Here is a 16723-nt window from a genome sequence, read left to right as displayed (position 1 = left end):
CCAAATATGAAAGTAACTCGTATCTCTGCCACATTTCTGACCATTCAAAGAATGCAAAACCACCCACACGTATAATTCAGAACACTTCAACCGCTGTTGTGCGAAACAACATACATTATTTTGAAAAAGAGCAATCCTCAAATTGAATATGGAAATCTCTCTTCAACTTCATTGCTGTAGCTCCCCAGGACAGATCTCCACCACCTCAGAATACCCCTACACAGTTATGGCAGCAGTGACAGGTGGTGGGGGTGTTAATGGGCAAGGCTTTAGAAAATGTAACCTGGCATATTTTTGTATAGTTTACATTTATTTTATACATATTGACTCCCCAATAAAAGACACTTGAAATAAATGATTAAAGAACAAATATGTTCAACATCCAGGTTTTGCTGTAATAATCTGCTGTAAATGTAATTTAATTATAATGCAATTGTTCTTTTCCATCTAATTAGGAGCGGAATAATTATATACTTGAGTTAATGGGTGACTAGCAACCATTAAGACACACAGAAGCACTTCTTAGCTCAGAACTACAGCTGGAGAAACATTATCCTTGACAGTTGTGATATTGCCTGGAAACATAGTTTCTTCTCCTAGAATGTGTTCAGACCTCATTCAGTGCGTTTCAAACACATACCAACCATTTTCCTCTACTTTCTTAAAAAATAAAATGCCAAAGGAGTTATTCAGAGTGATACTATGAAAGGGACATTTTTGGTTGCCTAAAGCAGTGGTTCTAAAACTAGTCTTCAGAGCCTTAGAGATTGAGTAAACAAAATTCCATTTTCCTCAGTAGTTCACATCACAGTGGGTGGCATACCGGTTCATCCAGTACTGGTTCATTCAGTTCATGCTAAAACTCTTCTGCAGGTGGATGTTTTGTCATAACCGTTATAGTGGTTTGCCATAAATAAGTGCAGATAGCATGATAAATAATAATGGAAATGCAACAGACCTTCAATCACCTCCTGGCCTCTAGTTCACTGCATGTGAACTAGTCCACCATGTTTTTGAGGCAGCGAACATATAAAAGAATGTTGTGGGGTTAGCCTTAGCCTGACATGGACACCAAAGTGACTGCCTCTCGTACTGCCTGAGAAGCTAACCTGGTCAGCCACGTCAGAACAAAGACATGGTTTCAGGGCCTAATATTTTATACCAGTGCTACAATATAACTGCTGCTCCACTTAAGGTCCAATGTAAAATTCAGACGAAAAGCTGCCGAATAAAAAGCCAACTTCAGACTTGTAGAAATTTAGACGTATACCATATATACTGGTATACGTAGTTGATATATACATATATATATATATATATATATATACATGTATGTCACTGTTGTTGGAAGAAAACCTTGTATCTCCAAAATAGTAACTTTACAGGAGACGGAGAAACCTACTTTACCTTTAATGGAAGTCAATCGAACCAGACTTTTTGTCCAAATTTTGGGCCACTTTTTTGGTCCATTCATCATGGAATTTATGCACAATGTAAAGGGCCACAGCCATTTCCAAATTATGTCAAAAACTGAAAAATGAAAAAAATGGAGATGTGGTTTTCTTCCAGCAGCGATATATATAAATATATATAATGTGTGTGTGTGCGTGTGCGTGTGTGTGTTGTGAAAATGTCTATAAGTAATTTGATATATTTTGTCATATCACACAAACCTCAGTGAAAGTAAATCTAAGCAGTCATTTTGAGTGGGCCAAAGATAGAAGTAGGCCCACAAATATAGCAACGTCACTGAGTGCAAGTGTGACAAAGCTTTTTAAATTTTCAAGACCCCTCCACATAATGTAAAGGTTCTTTACCGAATCTGACAAGATGGATTTTACCAGTACCAGTCCAAAACTTCTTCATATCACGGGAATCAAGCCTTGAGGAACAATATCTCCATTATTACCCAGCAGACAACACAGCATTTCTCAACAGAGCAAGATCTTCATTAAAGATTTACTCCACTGTCTGGGAGTGAAATACACATTTCCTCTCAGTGGTAAGGAAATCCCTCAGTCACCCCAGGAGCTCAGTAAAGCTTCTGAGATGAAGAGAGAGAGTAAAGGATGATGTAAACAGAGGAAGCTATCCTACCTTCTCCACCTGAGGACTCACCAGCTTTCCATACACCCAGCAGAGCGAGAGAGAGAGAAAGCTGCCGTTCTGTCAGTCAGTTCTACAGGAGATTACCTGGCAGAATGAAGAAAACAGAAAAACAGTTGGCACTGACTTCGGCTTTTATCAACTTGGTCAGATGATGAAGCGAAGGACCTTCGTCTTCACTGCAGTTTCATTTTTTCGGTTTTTCCATTATTTAAATGTTCAAAAGAGCTATCTGAGCTTAATTAATATCTGTAAACCAAGATAACTGCAACAAGTTTATAATTAACCAGTGGTAAACTTAGCTAGCCTGGCTGTTGTTAGCTGTCTAATAGCATGCTAGCTTACCTCACACAACCTGTACCAATGTAAAATAAAGCAGTGAATTCATAAACTTTATATAGTGTAATGTAACGTAGAAAGTTTCACTTTTTAAGTATCCTTTTTTCTCTGTATCTGATCATCACTGCTACGATAATGCTAATCCCAGCTAGACATGTTGTCTATGGGATTTGCATATTAGCGCCAAGCTAAGGGTGGTTTACATTCACATTTCCACATTTACATTTAATACTATATAGCTCTACCTAAAACACTGACTTCCAAAGCTTGTAAAATAGTATGTAACATGTTTTTACTTTATATTGCAGTTTCCGTAAATCTTTAAACCTAACAGGGAGTATTATTAGAGGAGGCTCTTAGGAGCATATTAGCCTTAGAAAGAACAGGTTGAAAAACAATTAAACAGGTGACTCTTTTGTGAAAAATTGTTGACTAAATTCTTTGAAATGTATTTGATTTCATTTCACTACAGATTTAAAATATTCAAAAGATGATACTGTTGATTACACTAATAAATGGCTGTCAATATGTAGTTTTGTACTGCAAATAAGAATACAGTATAATTACTGTAAACAAACGGTATTTTATTAGTGCTTTATTATATTATGTTATTAATTACTGTAAATACCCAGCACCTCACCTGTGTATTTTATTCTCAGTAAGCTCCAAGCTTCACTCACCATCTGTTTAAAACTTAACATCTTTCATCTTGTTCAGGGGACCCAAACCATTTTAGTCGGATTAACAGGAAATGAGTCAGCTTGCTATTTCATTTGTGAAGGCTTGAAGATTCTCTTCACTGGAACATTAAAGGGTCAGACTTCATATACTGAGCTAATTATGCTAATTTCTCATCCAAAATAATGATGAGTCATACAGTGGCCAGTGGTCCGAGGAGGTTTCCTGTCCAAACACACTTCAAAAAGCTTGGAATCTAACCAGAGATAAGTGGCATAGTAACAGTAGAAACAGAACAGAATTACTCTTAATTGCTTCATTTAAGGATGTAAGATTTGAATAAAAAAAAATCCAGTGGTTAAATGCATTGGTTACTGAAATACAGCAAACTGTAGATGTTACAAATAAGCAACTGCATCCTCCAAGTTAGAATCTCTTTATTACAGGTACAGTTTCTTTTCTGGGCCTTTCAGGTTAGAATGTATTTATTCACCTCTCAACTGTTTGTTTATTGTCCTGTGTATAGAGGCACGTCCTGCTTGACGTAATTAAGGTGGCATTCTGCACTAAAACTAGAGTTTAATATGTTATATGTCATATTATGCAGTATTCAGTACTGCACACACACACATCACACAACCATTGGGAATTCCTGTGGTGTCAACCAATCCTCACTGCTTAGCCTAGCTACTGAGCTATAGGCTAATGAACACAACTAAGCCAGCATTATTGTAACTCAATGGTTGTTGGACAAATAATTCTATCTTTATTCAGCACAAAATAAACAGAGGAGATAAGGTTTTACCCTTTCAGTCAGAGAAAAGAAGTTAAACTAATGTAATTTATATAGATAGCCAAGTAGCTAACTTGCTAAATTTGGCCTTTAGCTTTTCAGCTGATGAGCTGTTCAGTTGTAGTTTTTCAAAAATCTTCCACCTTCAAGATACACAAACAGAATGGAGTTTTCCTAGTAATCCTAATAATGATCTAGTTTTCCTAGGAAGTTCACTCAAGAGACTACTGTAGCTCCCCTTATCAGTCAGATCTAAGGCTGTCGTCGTGCATCAGCAAGGTGGAGCTACGACCGAAGAGTTTCTAAGTAAGGGCAGATAAGAGTATATACTTGCAAAATATTCAACTTAATTTTACTAAAACGCTGCACAGATATTAACCTAAGAACAGCCAACGAGTTTGCACTGAAAACCCTGTAGTTATGGAGTAATAAGTCTTAGCATGTAATAAGCCTGGGATTTTACATGGTTAACTAGATGCATATGTAGATTTGCATGCAAGACAGTATTCATTCACCAGATTATCTATGCAGTCCTACTTTTTCTCCTTTTCTCCGTGATCTGTCCTTTGGATGCTGTCTGAGCTGGGGAGACGTGGCAGTCTGAGACAACCTGTCCGCTCCGTTCACCTCTAACACACAGACAGAGTCATTGTTTTGTCTGAGGAGACACAGCAGCTGTGCAGGGTGAGGTGAACAGAGAAACAGGGCTTTGGTACCTCACGCATGGATCTCACTGTTAGGACTGTGCTTTCAGATGCAGCACAGTCTGGGGAAGGTTGGCAATGCAAACAGATGATGATGATGATGATGATGTCCTAAATGTGAAATGTGTTCTAAAGATGGAACCAACATCTACATCTTCAGAATTTCTCAGTGTTTGGTGTGTCCTCCTTTTGCAAGCTGTCATGGACACCATAGGTTTGGGCAAAAGCCTCTGATGAGTAGATCAAATTCACGTGAGAGTCATCAGCACACAACTGTTTCAATTGAAGAAATAAGTCTAAAAAAACTGTAAAATAGCTTTAACATGGTCAATTTTGCTTCATTTTGAATAGTGACATACAAATAGTGCAGATTTCAAAAATTTCTATTGCATTTCAACTATCATAAATTTTCAATTTTTCAAGATTCTAAAACTTTCTGTAGTTTTTTTTACATTTAATGAACTAGACTTTTGTGGACCTACTTCCACTTTAACTATTCCCTCCTTCCAATCATAAAACCAACAACTTACAGCCTCCCAAAAGAGTCACCAACATTATGCTTCTCTTTAAAGAGACATTAATGCTGACTCTTAAAACTACCCAACTAATCTTAGCTGCCTCACACATTTTTTTCTCATGTGCATCCAGAATAGATAAAGGAACAAACAGTTATTTCTATCCATCCTTCCACTATAAGAAGATAACTCAGCACTATGGGTCTGAAAGAACGTGTAGCTGTCAAGAAGCCCTCACTGACAAAAGGAGACACCTGAGATGCGGAGTGAGGTTTCTTGGACTTGTGAGTCTAATTTTGTTGTTTCTTAATGTCCCTTCTGACTGGAAATAAATCAAGGGTGATCTCTGACTTTTGCACTGTATTGTATACATAACCGTAATGTGCCCCATATGGGTTAGCTGGTAAGTATGTATTAATAATAGTATTTAATGGTCAGTTTCACAAATTTGCTTGGTTATTGAAAACTAATGAAAAAACTCACCTAACATCTAAACCAATCTACAGCCATTTTTAATTTTTCCTTTCTCTCCTTCACATTCTCACTATGTACCATGTAGAAGATACACACCCACACAAGCACATTATCACTCAGCTCTGTAATTTACAAGCACAAATTTACTGCCCATATTTGCATAGCTGAGCTGTAGGTACATAAAACAGAGTGTTTCACAGTCACTTTGAGAACCACCTGCACACACACAAACATTAGCTCCTTCTCATAGTTACATTAGTATTTTGTCCATTATATAAGGTACTCACCCAAACATACACATACAAATACATTTAGCTGCCGCCAGACATTAATAAGCTGGCCTTGACTGAATTTTCTGGGCAATAAACACTCAAAATGCCACAGGAAAAAAAAATCAATATTTTATTTCTACAGACTATATCAGACTTGAAGAGCTCTTCCTTAACAGTGTATTTTTATAAGCACACTGTGATATGAGAAATAGTGTAAATTCCAACACAATTTTTATGCTGCAATGTTTTATTCACTCCATGCAATCCAGACTATTTCATTTGTAGAGAGGTTTTACTGTAAATGCTTGAAGCACATTCAGAAATTACATCAGCATTTGATGAGTCTATGACCCTGAAAACCACAAGCTGTTTCTGTTAGAGCTTAACTGCATGTAGTCTGGTTTCTTTTAAACACTGGTGGGGTTTTGCCGCTCCCACCAGTGCTCCTCAGATTTGTATTGTGGTTCTCTACTTACAGATACGATTCAGTGTTCATGTTGTCTTGTATTCTGAAGTTTAAAACAGCTTATGATTGGGTGACATTCTGCTCTGTGTCTGATCCACTCGTACCTGCACAACACACACTAACACACCACCACCACATTAGTGTTACTGCAGTGCTAAGAATGATCCATCACCCAAATAGTACCTGCTCTGTGAGGGTCCATGGCAGTCCTGACCACTGAAGAACAGGGTAAAAGGGGGCTAACAAAGTATGCAGAGAAACAGATGGACTACAGTCTGTAATTGTAGAACTACAAAGTGCACCTATATGGTAAGTGGAGCTGATAAAATGGACAATGAGCGTAAAAACAAGGAGGTGGTCATAATGTTATGCCTGATCAGTGTATAAACAAATAACAAATAACATATAAACAAACATAACTCATGACCGCCCTCTAAAGGTGTTACTGTACCAGTCAGAAGTTCATTGTTTTGGTAAGAGCAAATTAGACGCCTCAATTAATATGTTTTCTTATGTACTTGCCTTAAACCAAGTGATGAACATACACTCAATTCACCCAACTGTGAATAACTAACAGCAAACTACTGTGAAAAATAATTGCAGTCAACTAAAATAACTGCTGGGATGAGTTCAAATTATGTTTATCATCCAGAACTAATCATTCAACATCAGTACTTGACCTCACTGATGCTCTTGTGGCTGAACGCAATCAGATCCTCACAGCAGTGTTCCAACACCTAGTGTAAAGCTTTATCAGAAGAGCAGACACTGCAGCAAACAGCCACAAACCTCCTATTAATGATCTTGATTCCAGAAGAAATGAAGGATGAAAAGGTGTCTACAATCTCCAGGACATGTAATGATTCACTGATACACACTAATACAGTAATACAATCACAATACGTAATATCTCATAATGGTATTTTGTCCACATCATGCAGCTCTACAAAGCGCATGAGCTGTAGGGCGTAACTGGTCTGAGATCAGCTGTGTGAGAGGTGTTTGGGTGGTTCTCTCACAGGGCTGTATAGGTGTGTGGCAGCCTGTGAAAATGGAAGGAGGGTGAGGACGACACATCCAAAAGGTACAGTCACTGTCTGTTCACTCAAACCAACGTGTGAATGCCACTAAAGATGGAGAGCACACAGAGCAACAGAGCGAAAAGCTGTGTTGGGAAACCCTGAGGAAACTGGAATTGTAGGCTAATTCCCAAAAACACACAAGGGGGTAGACCATCTAAAGGACAGTTAGAAACACTTAAACATCAGATTTCATACCTAAAAATAAGATTTTTAAAAACATTTTACTAATAGAATTGTTGCTATGCCAACTAAATTCACAATTAGGGAAGTTATAATAGCAATTTCTCATTATGATATTGATGACCAATGACCATGATTGGTATTAACATTAAAATATACAAAAAAAGTCAAATTTATACACATTGAAATTATGTAGGCTTTTTATTAAACTGCTTGTGTGTCTTAGCAAAACAAAAAAAAAACAACTAAAATTTGTTATTAAACAAACTTACTTGTGTTATAAAAAACATGACTAAAACTGAAGCATATGATTATGATTGGGTTTTATAATAGAGTATATCAAGAAAAACAGTAACGGTCATAGCTCACAACTGTGGTCACTAAATTGCCCATTTAATGTCCAGTTCAACACAGATTACAAGAAATTCATTTAAAGCTTCCTAATAACCACCTCACATGACTTCACACTACCATTTAAGGTTTTTATGGAACATTAAAAGTACAAAATTGACTTAACCATGCGCAACTTACAGTTCCTTTCATAGCAACTGTTGCCAGGTTGGATAAGCTTCACAAAAATCCCACTGGCAAAAATCCCATTCAGTGTAAAGAGAAATCTGCAGTGATCTTTGTTTGTCATTGACAATCCAGTTTAAAATACAACACTACTAAACTGGATTGTGTTATTGTAGCTAATCAAATCTAGCCAGGTTGGAAATAAGAGCAACAAATTTGCCATCATTCTAATTTTAGCCCAAAAAAAAAATTTCAATGACACAAAGTCCTGAAGTTTCAAGTATTCTGTAACAAATTCCAATTAGATGGTTAAGCATCACTTAAAGTTTGCTTTTCTAATTCAGTACAGTGGGGATCTTAAGAAGATACACATTTTGAGACCACAGACCATAATTCCTTTCCTTTTTGATGTATCAAATTACATACACACTCAAAAAAGATGGTTCTACAAGGGTTCTTTAGTAAAGGCAATAATCTTACAAAGAAAATGTTCTACTGGCCCTTTTTGAAAACCACAATGGTCCTTTTTGAAAATGGTTCTATATAGCACCAAATAGGGTTCTTCTATTGTTATGATGTCAAGCTTGCAATAACAGAAGAACACTTTTTGGTGCTATATCAACAATGTTCTACATTGAACCTTTTACAACACATTGTCCATCAGTCTGAAGAACCATTTCACCATGCAACGAACTATTCAAGCATGAAATGGTCTATACAGAACTCTAAACAGAACCATAGCCTATACTAAAGAACCCTGGAAGAGCCATCTTTGTGTAGATACCCAAGGCTCAGTTTGAGGGGTATGCAAGGGGAAGCCATCCCCCCAGTTAAAAAACAACCACTCTCCTTTCCACTCCTTCTGTATTAATGTGTTATTACTTAAGATGCTTGAGATATCATTTACAATATAACTTTTCATTCCATCCATATTTGAGATCTCCACACTACGGGAGTCCTCCATACCCAAAAGGCAAGTTCTGACCATGGCAAAACTCCTGCATCTACAGAAGAGGTGCTTATGCAGAATCGGCCACTTTCACTTCTCATTAAAGTATCTGGTACAGAGCACTGATATGGTTGCCAGGTTGGCGGTTTTTCCACCAAACTGAGCTAGTTTCGAAAAAATAGACACGCAAGAAAAGATAGGTTCAGCTGGTGGTGGACTTTTAAGCAAACTTTGGGCTGGAGATTTTGGCTGGACCTGGCAACCCTGCCTGCCATAGGGACAGCAAGATCTGTGAACTAACTTTAAAATAAAAAAAACAGGGTTCTGGGTTGAATGTTCTGCTCATCTAGCATAAAATATATCTTCAAATAGGTCACCATGCATCCCCAGTCACTGTAATCTATATGGCTCTTCTAGACGCTTAGAAATCATCACATTCACCTCTTCAGCTTCAGTGCCTGTATTTCACGCCTGTCTGCCACCAGCAATGTGTTCATTGAATATTATTATTATAGGCAAAATACTGCATCAAATGTCATGCTATGCAGCCAAATTGAGTCTTGCTCCTTTGTTCAGAATGTGGAGTGCTGCCAAATGAACTTCCCATAATCTATCCCTAAACATGTCGCATGAAAACATGTTATCATAATCCTGCAGTGTGCAATATTATTTAAAAAATCAATTTGTTTCATCGGTTGTGTTTTATACCATTTAATTAAACCATGTTTCATTAGGGAAGAATCACAATGAGGAACCAGACAACAAAGGATATTTATTTCTCTGTTTCATCTGCTGTATACTGGCTATATTCTCTCTCTCTCATAACTGCCTCACACTGCACCAAAACAGCCTGAGACATAGGAGACATAACAATAAATCTATGTGTAAAACCTTCCGCCTGGACCATTTTAGAAATGTCACCTTGTCGTTTACTTGGACAAATCAAGGACAAGGACACGCATACAACCACACATGAATGACAAACAGGAAAATAAACCATGCCAAGTCATCCATGGCACGGTGTCTATGAGCAATCATGTCTATTACACAGACTGTGTCTATTACAGTCTAATTGGATGTAGTCCACTCAAGTCTTCCCTCCACACGTTTCTCTCACTCACAATCTGATTCAAAGTACTTAATGTATAATTATTCATGTGGACTTTTACATTCAGGCCTACTGCATTTACATATATTAGATAAAATGAGAGAAATGCCATCAGCAAGTCATTTTCAAGGCATCTCGATTTGATTGCTCATGATTTCATAGCTCGTACTTGGCTGCAAAATGCAGGAATGCATCAGTTGTTCGTAGGTTGGCTCAGGAAATTAATCAGATGTAATTAAGCACCAAGGAAGGAACCTCTTAGATTTAAATGATGACAAATAAATAGTTCCAGTAATTATTCATGTTATTTCTCAGTTGGCATTTCTCAGGCCTTGCATGCACCACAGCCAAGTGAGTCTAAACAGAGTGAATCTTCTCTGATGTTCTTTTGGATCCATAAAGAACCCTTCAACGGATGGTTTCTTTTAAAAGTGATTTTTGTAAATTAGATATGCAACATTTTTAATTTTAAAGAACTTTTGTATACATGAGAAAAAAATCACTGAAATGCTCATTTCTGATAGCACCCTGCCTTCCGCCCAATGACAGCTGGGATAAGCTCCAGCACCCCACCGCGACCCAGAAGGATAAGCGGTTTAGATGATGTATGTATGTATGTATGTATGCATGTATGATAGCACCCTATGGGATTCTAGTGGTATGTTAGCACTAAGATAATGGCTATTTGCACTTTTTTTGGATATTCTAGATTAAACATGGAGCTTTGAAGCTTCTAAAAGATACTTCATGTTTTACTTGAAGCCTGTGACAGACATTTTAGCATATTTTTTACCTTGTTGCAGTTTGACAGTGGAAAAATTGCAATCAGATACTGTCCTCAAATCATTCAGCCCTACTTCTATATTATACTTCTGTATAACACACCAAGAACCATATGTCCAAGCCAAGAACAATTGAGGAACTGCTACTACGAGTGGACATTACATGCATTCTTGCCTAACATTTAGAGATGGAACTACACATTTTTTTCCAAAACCGATGTTGAATCTGTGTCATTTGTAGTATCACATACCTCAATCTTTAAATAAAGAAGAGCAGCTGAGGGAAGGAAAAAGAAAGATTTAGGTGACCACAAATCTGTTCAGTAAGTGTTGAAATGTTGTGACCAATCTCCATATGGGCTCCTCAGTGGCTGCCTTGAGTGGTACACCATTATCATCAGAACAGTCCCTTCCATTACTCATGGAGATGTAGAGAAACATCACCCCGCTGGAGCACAAATCATAACCAAAACCATGCTAGGGCGAAGCTTGTTGATTATCTCTGTGACCATCTCTGCGGTCTCGGGGAACAAAATGAAAATACAAGCAAAGAGCCTCAGAATGAAAGTCATTTATAATATTTACCACCAGGCTGATGTTTTCTGGATAGAAACAAAGAGGTAATAAGTGGAACTGATGTTTCAATCATCATGAGCCATTTTTGTCAAAGAAGGTAAAATATTTTCACAGCAGATCTGAGTCATTTTCTCACCCAAGCTAAAACACATTCATCCTCTTGAAAGGTGATTTGTGCCTTGCTTTGTTCATCTGCTCTGGCAAACCAAATATTTTACCTTGGGGAATGTGGACAGTTTTCTTCTCATACCAAACATAAGAGAACCACAATACTAAGGGGAAACTTTTCCTGATGATGAACTAAGACACCACTATATCAAAGAGTTTAGGATCCTTGGACATCCACTGGATGACCCAGGCCACGGGTATGTTCAATGGGAAATGTAGCATTAGACCATGATAACCACTAGGGCTGTTTTTGACCATATCATGATATATGCTAATGGTGTAATGATTTATTACAATATCAAAAAACTGATAAAAATGGTTTAAAACAACTAAATTTAAAACTGTACTACCAAGACAGGCCTCTTCTGAGGTTCTCTCATTTGCTGTCTTTCATGGAGGCCAATATCTGTGATCAATTCTATACATCTATGCATATTCTGTCAGAGTAAAGTAAGGAAGGAAGGGGCTTAAGCCAGCAGTATACTTTGAATGAAAACAACATTTTGAAGCAAAACAAGGTCGTTTGGGTGAGCTTGTACGATGCCATGTGTGCTGCTTATTAAACAGGCCTCCTAATCACCATCTTGTTTGTTCTGAGACCTCCTCCTGACTATGACTGATCCTAAAATTATACCTACCAGTGGCTGCAAAATCCAGAAGCGGAATCTGGATTCAAGGTCCTGAATGGTACTACCACTGGGTTATTACTTATGTTGCATACTGTATTTCATAGTTGCAACGCCAAATTCGATTCAATTAAAGTTTAATTATCCCCGCATAGCAATTTTCAAGGGGGTTTTTCAAAACTTCTGCAAAAAAATCAATGGTTTATATGTAAACAAAATCACGAGAGTGATATGATGTAAGATGTTACATTTTAAACTTACTGAGTAAGAACTGCTCAATTGTGGTGATAGGAACCAGACGTCTGAAGTGTTTAACGATCTAAAAGATCCCACACACACAGTTATTACATGAAATGGTTATGAAGCCGCCTGATATCTGAGACATTGTTTCAAAACAGTTTTGAGATATGATTTTGACCTAAAAGGTATTTTTTTTAAATGCGTTGATAGTGGAGAGGTATATGCAGGTAGTTCTGAGGCAAAATATTATTCATACTGTTCAGCTTTCATTCCTTTCTAGTGGCATTAGGAGGCTTTGGGTGAAGTAACTGTGCCAAAGCTTCACTGCAACTTTTACTGGGCCACTTACATGCAGTCGAGGGAGACGTTTGTAGCTACCTGAATAAAAGAGAGGTTTTCCACATTATTCTTCTTTAAATGACAACTATATTAAGCTCCCTTCACCTTCTCCAGTCTTTCTGCCAACCCTGCCTTTCTGGAGCCCATTACGGAAACCCTGCTGACAGGTAGTCAGTCCAGATCATGCTGAGAGGTCAATACTGACTTCAGCACCCCGGACAGCTCTCAAACAACACCACAAACTGAACAACCCACTGCCTACACAATAACAGCTCCGTGAAAACCACAAACAGGCCATGGAGGTCAGCCAGGCCAAATGCACTCCATATTTAAATTTCACACTATTGATAATCGCATTTTTAAGTGCATAATTTACAAACTGTTTGCTTAATATACGCTTAAGGCCTCTGAGGATCAATAACAGTGAATCACTGCTATTCATTCTGTTTCTCTGAGCGCTCACACTCTATCGAGCAGGGAAAGAAAAAAAATCTTTAAAATAAATAAATAATAATTTCACTTGAGGTACCTAGAGGTCTATCCAAAGCACTGGTAATATATATTTAATAATAACTAGTTAAAGGGGAATTCCACTGATTTTTTTTAAATGTATGCATAATTCAATTATTGAAATGTAAACAAAGTCATTCAGAGTAGTTTGGTGTAAAATGGTTCACGGTAGAGAAATTTACCGACTTAGGTTTCTTTATGGTGGTGGTGATAGGAACCAGGGGTCTTAATGTCTACGATGTGAAAATATAGCCCTTTTACACACTATCTGACTCTTTAAGTTTCTCTAAAATGACACATTTCACATCAAACCACTCTGAATGACTTTGTTCACATCTTAACCATTTATTTAGGCAGAATTTTCTGGAAAATTAAACAATTAAAAAGGGGGGTATAACTTTGACTCAAGTCCAAATTAATGACTGGGTAATTCTAAATGAGTTTCATTCATGCATCATCCAATTATACAATAATTGCTTTAGCACATCAGTGACGTCTGCACATAGTACTGAACAAAACCATTAAAACCCAGCAGAACAAAATCATATGCACTGTTCAAAATAAAGGTTCTTAAATAGTTCTTGGCTCAGAAATATGGTCCTGGAAAAAATCCTGTACATGTAAAGGGCCTTTATATTATGTGGAGGTTCATTAACTTTAAAAATGTTTTCACCTAACCAGCTTATTCACAAAACCAGTTTTTCAGGAACCATTCAATGAAAGGTTCTTCAGGGAACCAAAAGTGATCCTTCTAAGGCATCGCTGATTGTTTTCATCTGGCACCTTTATTTTTAAGGGGGCACTCCAGCCAAAATTTTAAATGTCTTACAGCGTCTGTTGTAAACATTCCTAAAGTGGTGCCACAGTAGGATTTTCCAGTTTAAAGACTAAGAAAACCCCCTTCTGATGATGTAGCAATGAAGGTGGGAGGAGCTTTTGAAAAACTACAGGTGCTTTCTGGTGGCCTGTTTACATTTTTTTCCTACTAGCTGGCTAATGCATAAGGAAACGTCACTGCTAGGGAGCTGTATGTATGTAATACGAGTGGTATTTCTTTGTCACTGTGGGGGGATTCTCAATGGATCTATGGCATATTTGCATTATGCATGCTGGGTATTGTAGTGAGAAAACACTGATGGACGAAAACCAAATAAAAAGATACACGCTTATATTTCTGTCAAACCTTTGAGGCCGAGCGATGCAATGCTGCATAACAGAATATTACATAACATGACAAGTAACATTAAAGCTAGTTTTAAGCTGGAATGTCCCTTTAAGCATGTAACTGGGCTCACTGGTTATTATAGCAAACTGAAAGCATAATGTCCACCTGAATGAAACATCACCTCAACATAACTGCTGACAAAAGTAAACTAAAATATTAAACTGTGCTAATATACACTATTCTTGTGTAAATTCAAAGTGAAGTTAATGCATGACTTCTTTTCAATGCACAGTTATGAGGACTAAGAGATGAAGACACATGTAGCTTGTATGACAATGGAAAAATCTGCCGTAAGATTTGGTGAATGGCCAGACTTGGAGTGTTCCCTATGGCGCGTGCAGAAGGATAAAGCTATCTGAGGCTCTTTGATGCGTCAACTGCCATGTGTATTATGACAAACTGTTACATAACCGAGTCAGGATGTCCTCACTGGCATTCAGCTGGATGTAGAAATAGGGAAAAAAAAAAAAACACAGAGCATGCAATCACAGTGTTAGTGACTCTCTTTCTCTCTCTCTCTCTATCAGTCTCTTTCCTCGGTTTGTTTATCCATTCTACACTGAAGTCAATGGTGCTCGAATAATTCGAACAAAATACGTCACATCAACACAATTTTGTCTTCAGTTGACTTAGTTCTGGAAGAAAAACTACACTGATTTATATACAACCACACAACTAAATCATGTACATTCAAAGCACCATTTGTTATACAATATGCATCCCACCTCGAGCATGCTATCTCGACCTAAAACGACTAATCGTGAACGGTTAACGACGTTATTCGCCCTAGAATGTACAAATGTGACGCTACAGGCGCTCAGCTCGCGCTTTGCCGTCTGTTGTGCTGGACAGCAGCTGACCTTTTTTTTTCATATGCACGATTTTCCATCGTTTGCATGCAGCTTTGCGTGTCCATTACTTCCATTCAGAGCAATAGCATCGCAGCAGTGCTTAGGCGAGCTTTAAGACAGAGAAAGGCAAAAAAAGACGAGCTTCTTACAAGCTGCTGACCCTTTGCGGTGTAGGGTCGCTGGGCAAAACACGCAAGCTGCCAGAGAAAAACAAACGACGAGGTCGAATGGAGACGAAACGAAACGAGCGACGGCAAAAGAAGGCACGACACAGATCTGATGCTTTAGTGATGTATGATATGAGAGCAGCTCCTACCCTGCTGTGCAGTAAAAGGTGCAGCTTCCTCCTCCTGCTGCAGAAACGGACGGAAAGGTGACCCCTGTGCGCGTGCTGCTCCTTCTGCATCCGAGAGATCACGATGCAACGACGGAGTGGGGGTGGGAGGGGTGGGAGGAGGAGGAGGAGAAGAAGGGGGTGGGGTGGGGGGGGTGGGGGGTGGACCATCCTCAGTGGAACACCATGCACGCTGCAGCCTTTATCCACGTCAACATGCTACGTATTAGCAAGTGCATGAGGAATGACAGCTTTTATGATGTTGGTTATATCATTTTTAATGGAAAGGCGAGCCTTAATGGCTATCATCTCTATTTTAATGTGAGGGATAGCATGACTGCACTTCCTTGTTTACCTATAAATAATGCATCATGTCTGTTTCATTCATTGTAATGGATGTTGACCCATCATCGCCTCCTTTTGATGCAACTGACAGTGGACTTTCTTGTTTACCAGTAAATAATGCATGCTTTTCATGTGCTGTCTGACACAAATAATCACTTATCTTAACCTCATATTTTCCCTCAGTTTATTAATGTCCAGGTTGATTATGTATGTGGAATAGCATCGTCAATAGGTCGTCCCCTTGGAATTCTAAGGTTCTGTCTGCGTTCTCAGCAGCTTTGACACATTGAGCTTAAAAGATTTTGCATTTCAAATTGCAGAATATGTGGAACACGTCTATTTCATACAGGAAAATGACAGACACCCTAAATGTATTCTAAACGTACAATATCAAAATCCTTTCAAATTTGTAAATGAGCTTTTTTGGAACAGGTCAAATGCAGACAGAACCTTCTAATCCTAAGAACTCACTTTTTGCTGGAAGGTATAAGGTTCTATGTTCTATGTTTTGTGACAAATGATCCTTTTCTTATTCACAAAAGTAT

At 38.1% G+C, this 16723-nt stretch overlaps 1 protein-coding gene across 1 annotated transcript in view; it reads right to left on the bottom strand.

Annotated features, from left to right (window-relative positions):
* Positions 1 to 15920, bottom strand: part of LOC118822534 (protein kinase C and casein kinase substrate in neurons protein 1-like) — a 73393-nt gene extending 57473 nt beyond the window's left edge. The window contains exons 1-2 of the mRNA XM_036591633.1: positions 15816 to 15920; positions 2098 to 2193 (exon numbers count right to left, since the gene is read on the bottom strand). The gene's annotated coding sequence lies outside the window, so the exon portion shown is untranslated. The remainder of the gene's footprint in view (positions 1 to 2097; positions 2194 to 15815) is intronic.
* Between the last annotated feature and the right edge of the window lie 803 nt (positions 15921 to 16723).

Source organism: Colossoma macropomum, unplaced genomic scaffold, assembly GCF_904425465.1.
Source record: "Colossoma macropomum unplaced genomic scaffold, Colossoma_macropomum, whole genome shotgun sequence".
Taxonomy (NCBI): Eukaryota; Metazoa; Chordata; class Actinopteri; order Characiformes; family Serrasalmidae; genus Colossoma; species Colossoma macropomum.
The sequence above is the reverse complement of the archived record's forward strand: the minus strand, read 5'-3'. Positions and strand labels throughout refer to the sequence as shown.